The 6,073-nt window shown below is 36.8% G+C and overlaps 1 long non-coding RNA gene across 1 annotated transcript; it reads left to right on the forward strand.

Moving 5' to 3' along the window:
* The first annotated feature begins 815 nt into the window (after window positions 1–815).
* On the forward strand, window positions 816–5,871 carry LOC125279890. The gene is made up of 3 exons (XR_007187464.1): window positions 816–1,053; window positions 1,148–1,242; window positions 5,062–5,871. It is a non-coding gene; the product is annotated as an uncharacterized LOC125279890 (long non-coding RNA).
* The last annotated feature ends 202 nt before the right edge of the window (window positions 5,872–6,073 follow it).

Raw genomic sequence — 6,073 nt, forward strand, 5'->3', positions numbered from 1 at the left:
AGGTACAGGCCCAGGGTGAGATGAGATGTTCCTCAAACACAAAGGAGACAGAATTATGAGGCTGTAAGATATTATGTGTTACAGTTCTTAAGTTTTTATGAACTATGGGGTTTCTGTGCAAGTGTGTGCAGCACGTGTGTAAAATGTAAGAGTGTGTGTTATGCATTCTTTGAGATGAGATTGCTAAAGGGAGGATGTGTGTGTGTGTGGACTTTGAGAGGGAGTGCTGAGTGAGTGAGAGTGCTCGTTTGTCATTGAAATTTGTTTAATTACAGCCTGTCCTTCTCTCCCTCATCCCTCCATCCTCAGTAATCTTCTCCTCCTCGTTTTCTTGTGTAAATCCCTCCCTCCATGATGGAGGCTTCATCTCTCCTTCAAGGGAGGGCAACATTTGGCTGACTGAAACACTGGGGAGACCAACAAATGAGTAGGAGTGTGTGTGTGTGTGTGTGTGTGTGTGAGTGTGAGATGCTTGAGTACATGCGGCGACTCCTGCAGGGTTTCATTCAGGGATTTGTGCATATGTGCTTGTTCATACAGTATACCAATTTATATTTACATTAAGCGTCCATACATTTTACATATATTCTTTTTAGGGCATTTTACAATAAAGTTTAATTGTAAGAGTAGTTTTTGCATTAGGTATTATAAGCTAACAATATTAGCAGATTTTGACCCCTTTTTAAAAAAAAATAAATCTAGGATAATGTTGATTTATAAATATACTAACATTCATTGTTAATTCATATTTGTTTATAAAGCAAATTAGCATGTAGAAAATAACATTAATCAAGAGTAATGAGAGTAATGTTCTTTCTTTCAATCAACTTTTTACTTAACTCTTTTACTTTTGGATGGTAGTGTTTATAGTAGTGAGGGCATTAATGTGGAAATTATTCTATTTTCAGTCAGGAGAAAAATCCCAAATCTGGCCAAAACTCCAGTAATTCTGACAGAAATTGAAGTGAATTCTGAGCTTCAGTCTCTGAAGGGATGAAAGGATGTCGAATCACAACATCATGTGTGATTCCCTGTGATCTGTGCTAGTGTGAGGTAAACTCTCAATAGAATCCATGTCTAGCATTCCTTACGGACCAGTCCTACTTCTCACTCGTTTCTTTCCTTCTTCTTCTCTCTGTCTTTTCAGGCTAGAGACTGGATTATTCTGGGTGGTAATAAAGGATCAGTGTCTGTGGGGTGACACAGGGCAAGACACAAGCGTGAAGGATGCTGCTGGGCCCTGTGAGAAATTACATTTTTTGATCCTCAGTCACTTTCATTTGTCCGATCTGTTTCCCTCTCTGAGTTTGGGTCTCTGAAGTGGTCTGTCTATTATGTTTATAATATGAAGCTTATGAAACTCTGGATTGTCTCTCTTCGCTCTTTTGGTGTCTTTTCCTCTACTTTACATATGACATCTCTTTCAGTCATACCACTGAGTGTGTGTGTGTGTGTGTGTGTGTGTGTGTGTGTGTGTTTCCAGGATGGGTGTGGCCCTCTTCAGTTAAACAATACAAGTTTATGTAATCAGGAAATCTCCACTCTCCACCGACATCGGCAATTGAACAATACAAGCTTGACCTTTGACTTTTGTGCATTAAGTGGGCTGAAAGAGGAAGGAATTGTCAGATTACATACATGTCACATTTGACGTGTATTGAATCTGAAAAATGTACTAATACATATTGATAATGCACACTGTCACAATCATTTATTTTTATACAAGTGTTATGACCATTCAAACTGATTTTTGAAGAAATTATATTTTAAGAATATATAACTTATATAAATGTAAAAAATATTATTTAAAAATATAATAACTAAAAAAAGGTTTAACTTTATTTACAAAGGGAAGTTACTAAGTAAATAACTTGCTATAAATGTTCCTATTATTTTGAGTTAAAGCTGCAGTCCGTAACTTTTTTTGGTTAAAAATGTTCAAAAATCAATTTTTGAGCAAGTACATAATGTTGTATAATAAATCGATACTGGTGGATTTCCGCGGGAAATTCGAGCATGCAGCCGTTCGTCTTTGCGTCATTACGTCACATCTGTAAACAGAAAGGAAGGAGTCCCAGCTAGACTGTGCATATATAATACTGCTGGTAGCAGATCATTTATAGACATTTCTCACAGCAGCTGCAATAATTAAACTTATAATTTTTGCTGGCGGATTGTAATCCAGAAAGATCCAAATGACAATCATCTGTGACAACTGGAGATTCACCCGTAGTCAAAAAGCAAAAGACTTTGGACTGTGGAGTGGCTACAGGAATTGAAATCTAAAGGTAACGCTAATATACTCTAAATACACATAGTCACGCAATGCTGATGTTGTTAAAGTGTTAGTTCACCCAAAAATGAAAATTATGTCATTAATGACTCACCCTCATGTCGTTCCAAACCCGTAAGACCTCCGTTCATCTTCAGAACAAAGTTTAAGATATTTTAGATTTAGTCCGAGAGCTTTCTGTCCCTCCATTGAAAATGTATGTACGGTAGACTGTCCATGTCCAGAAAGGTAATAAAAACATCATCAAAGTAGTCCATGTGACATCAGTGGGTTAGTTAGAAGTTTTTGAAGCATCTAAAATACATTTTGGTCCAAAAATAACAAAAAATATGACTTTATTCAGCATTGTCTTCTCTTCCAGGTCTGTTGTATATATCCACTTTCACACAGTGACGCTGCTTCTTCTACGGCGGTTGGCATCCAGCTTATTGGTGCATTACCGCCCCCTTCTGCTCCGAACAGTGACGCGATTAGGACATCCGCGACATGCACCTACGCACCATTTAAAAAAATATAGCAATACCAAAATACAAACAATGTAGAATAGCTTGAATACAGCGTGCGTCTCCCTCAGACTGTAAACAAAGCTCGGGTGCACTAGATAACACGTCAGCAGCGTCACTGTCCGGAGCAGAAGGGGGCGGTAATGCACCAATAAGCTGGATGCCAACCACCGTAGAAGAAGAAGAAGCAGCGTTACTGTGGATATACACCGATGCGGAAGAGAAGACAATGCTGAATAAAGTTGTAGTTTTTGTTATTTTTGGACCAAAATGTATTTTAGATGCTTCAAAAACTTCTAACTAACCCACTGATGTCACATGGACTACTTTGATGATGTTTTTATTACCTTTCTGGACATGGACAGTCTACCGTACATACATTTTCAATGGAGGGACAGAAAGCTCTCGGACTAAATCTAAAATATCTTAAACTATGTTCCGAAGATGAACGGAGGTCTTACGGGTTTGGAACGACATGAGGGTGAGTCATTAATGACATAATTTTCATTTTTGGGTGAACTAACCCTTTAACATTAACAATTTGAAAACAAAGTATAACAACAATAATAATTTGCACATTTTGATGCAATATGAGCTAAGCAATCGTTAGATTTAATCACCATTGGCAGCACGATTTATTATAGGCCTAATGCTTTTTCCCTCAGTTGGTCAGAACAAAAGTGGCAGACATGTGACTTACTTGTTCGGATACATTTTCCGGTGAAAATTTCTTCTTTGGTCATACTTCAAGACTACAATCTGTGATTCCGAAGTACAGTATCCACACCGGTGCGGTGACTGACAGCAAACATTAGATTCATCTGCGCTGAGGAGCTGTACTGATGCACAATGCACATAAAGATAATAATTCCGCATATAACTGCAATTGCAGGTTTCAAACAGAGATGGCGACAAAGAGGCAAATCTTACGGATAGCAGCTTTAACTACAAATATATTTACATATTTTATTATTTTAGTACATAACCAGAATCCCTTGCAGAAATCTGTAGCACTAGATTGGCACTACTGTGTTTTTAACCATTTTTGTATTTATTATTTTATTTTATTTCATTTTATTATTTTAGAGCACAGGGAACTATCATTGGTGCCCCTTTAGAAAAAAAAAGACGCATGACGCTTTAGGTTATACGGTATTTGTGTTTATAGATTTTAGATATTTTTCTTTTATTCTCATATGCATATCCATTCTGCCTTTGTATGAGGGATGCATGTAGATGTGTAGCAAGAAAACACATTCTCTCCATAAAGCATCTTGTTTCTTGCCTTTTGAAGGGAACTCAGTGTCAATGCTGATTGGTTGATGCTGCTGTTTTGGAAACTAGAATGTCTTTGAATTTAGAGTAAAGAGAGTGATGAGTACCTCACCTTCCTACATTCAACTACTTTCTCTATTTCTTTCTCAATCACTCTCTCATTCCGTTGTGGGAATAAGACTGTTATCGTGGTGGTGATTTGTGCTTATTATGATGTGGAAACAGAGCGCGCTCAGTAGATTAGCTCCCTTTGCAACAGCAGAAAATTAGTTCCAGAACATCAGACATACCTGTGAGTGTGTGTTGTAAGGTTTGTTTGAATGTTCCCACAGCGTTTTTCCCAGATTATCTTGTTTTGTGGAATGAGTGAGGAACCACAAACACAAACGCACAGTCCATAGAATGAAGGGGTGATGATTTGTGTCCGCACCAGTCATCCATCATATACTAAACTAATTCAGCCCTTACTCATAAACACTTGCATACGCCTACACTGCATTTTCTTCATCTGAGTTTTTGTCTTGTTGTCCAGTAAAAATATCGAAATGCTGATAATTTATCAAGAAGCAAAATTGAGTAATAAAGTAATACGTGTTTTCAGAGAATTTCTTTATCTAAATTTATTGTTCTTACCCATTGCCAAAATGTGTTCTTATTTTCTTGTTTTAGTGAGGTTTATGCTTAAAATTATGTTTAACTTTGGCAGTGGGGTAAGAAAAATTAATTCAAGATGTACAATATTCTTTTAAACAAGTCTTAATATCTTCTGAAATTTTGCTTCTAAGTAAACATTTTTTTAGAGAGAGGTTTTGATGTTTTTCTGAGGGGAAAAAAGTGAAAAAATATTAAGAAAGTAAGAAATATATATTTATTTTAGTGTACCACTCACATTCTATTTATTTTTAATGTTTGCATTGATGTTGTGCAATGTAAACTGATTTATCTAACCCCATTTTGTCTCTTTCTCTCTCACCTTTTTCATGTCTGCAGGAAACAAATGAATAATAATGAAAAACATAATCATGAATATGGAGACAAAGCAGATGCAAGATGAAACCCATGTATAAACATTCCTGAAGAATTATGTTGTTTTCACAAATCTAAGAAGATCAAGTGAAGATGAATTAGGTCAGCTGTAAATATCCTTGAAAATATTTAAAAGTCTCACAAGAAGAATAACACAGCAATCAGACAGCCCAGAAAGGAAAACATGACTCTACATCTGTTTAAGACTATATAGATTATGATAGCAGCCTTCATAATGCACACGGGTCATATAAGTTAAGCTAAGGTGAGTTTCTGTGGAGATTAACGTGAACTTATCTGTTAACTCTGCCATTTGCTTGGACTCTAGGGAAGTTTTGAAGGCGTGGTTCGAGGTGAATGATGTCCTGACGTTTGTGTGACTTTGTATAGGGATTTTGGAGCTGACAGATAGATTTGTCTTCACAAAGGAGTAAGCTGTTTAAACAGATGAAAGACAGGGCCAATGTGTCATGCGCGCCGACTAGTGTGTGCGTGTTTGTGCGAATATTAAAGATTAAAGATGCACACAGCTGTATGTATGAAGAATGAACTTCATGAGGAAAAGTACACAAGATTAATACAGTTTGTATGTGTGTGTGGTTCAGTTATTCCCTTCGTTATGAGGACAAAATGTCCCGACAAAGATGGCAATATCCGAAGTCCTTGTGGTGACAATGAGAAAAACAGTTTATTAATCATACAGAATGATGTTTTTTTGAAAATGTAAACATGCAGAGAGCTTTCTGTGATGGGTAGGTAGGGTTAGGGGATAGAATATACAATTTGTACAGTATAAAAATCATTATGTCTATGGAATGTCCCCATAGAGTTTGTCTGTCTCCTTCACTCAGTATGAGTCTGGGATTTTCTTCATGGAAAAATATCTTTAATGTGAAAGTTTAAAGGTCACTGGTTCCAAGGTGAACGCCAATGATGCTGTGCCAACCTCCTGATGCTTATTGGTCAGCTGCCAGAT

The sequence above is a fragment of the Megalobrama amblycephala genome, linkage group LG12, assembly GCF_018812025.1.
Source record: "Megalobrama amblycephala isolate DHTTF-2021 linkage group LG12, ASM1881202v1, whole genome shotgun sequence".
NCBI classification, from domain to species: domain Eukaryota; kingdom Metazoa; phylum Chordata; class Actinopteri; order Cypriniformes; family Xenocyprididae; genus Megalobrama; species Megalobrama amblycephala.